Genomic DNA, 318 nt, shown 5'->3' with positions numbered 1-318 from the left:
GTGACCAACTGCAGAGGAGAGCTCGAACTAGGTGGTCGTCCCAGGAGCTCATATCGGCGGCACTCTGCAGCCCTTTGGAAGAGCGACGTGGGAGAGGATCATTTTGTGATTGCAAGCAAACATCTCCCCAGATAAAGTTATATCCATACAACCATAACACCCACCTATAAACACGCGTGCGTGTGTGTATATATATATATTAGAAATTATTTTCAAGAAATCCATCATATCCGGAGATGTCCCAAGAGAATGGAAGCTAGCTAACGTTACTCCCATATTCAAAAAAGGTGACAAAAAGAAACCAAATAACTATAGGCC

The sequence above is a fragment of the Oratosquilla oratoria genome, chromosome 17 (assembly GCF_046742065.1).
Source record: "Oratosquilla oratoria isolate Oo_2021 chromosome 17, ASM4674206v1, whole genome shotgun sequence".
Lineage (NCBI taxonomy): Eukaryota > Metazoa > Arthropoda > Malacostraca > Stomatopoda > Squillidae > Oratosquilla > Oratosquilla oratoria.
Note: the sequence above shows the minus strand (reverse complement) of the source record.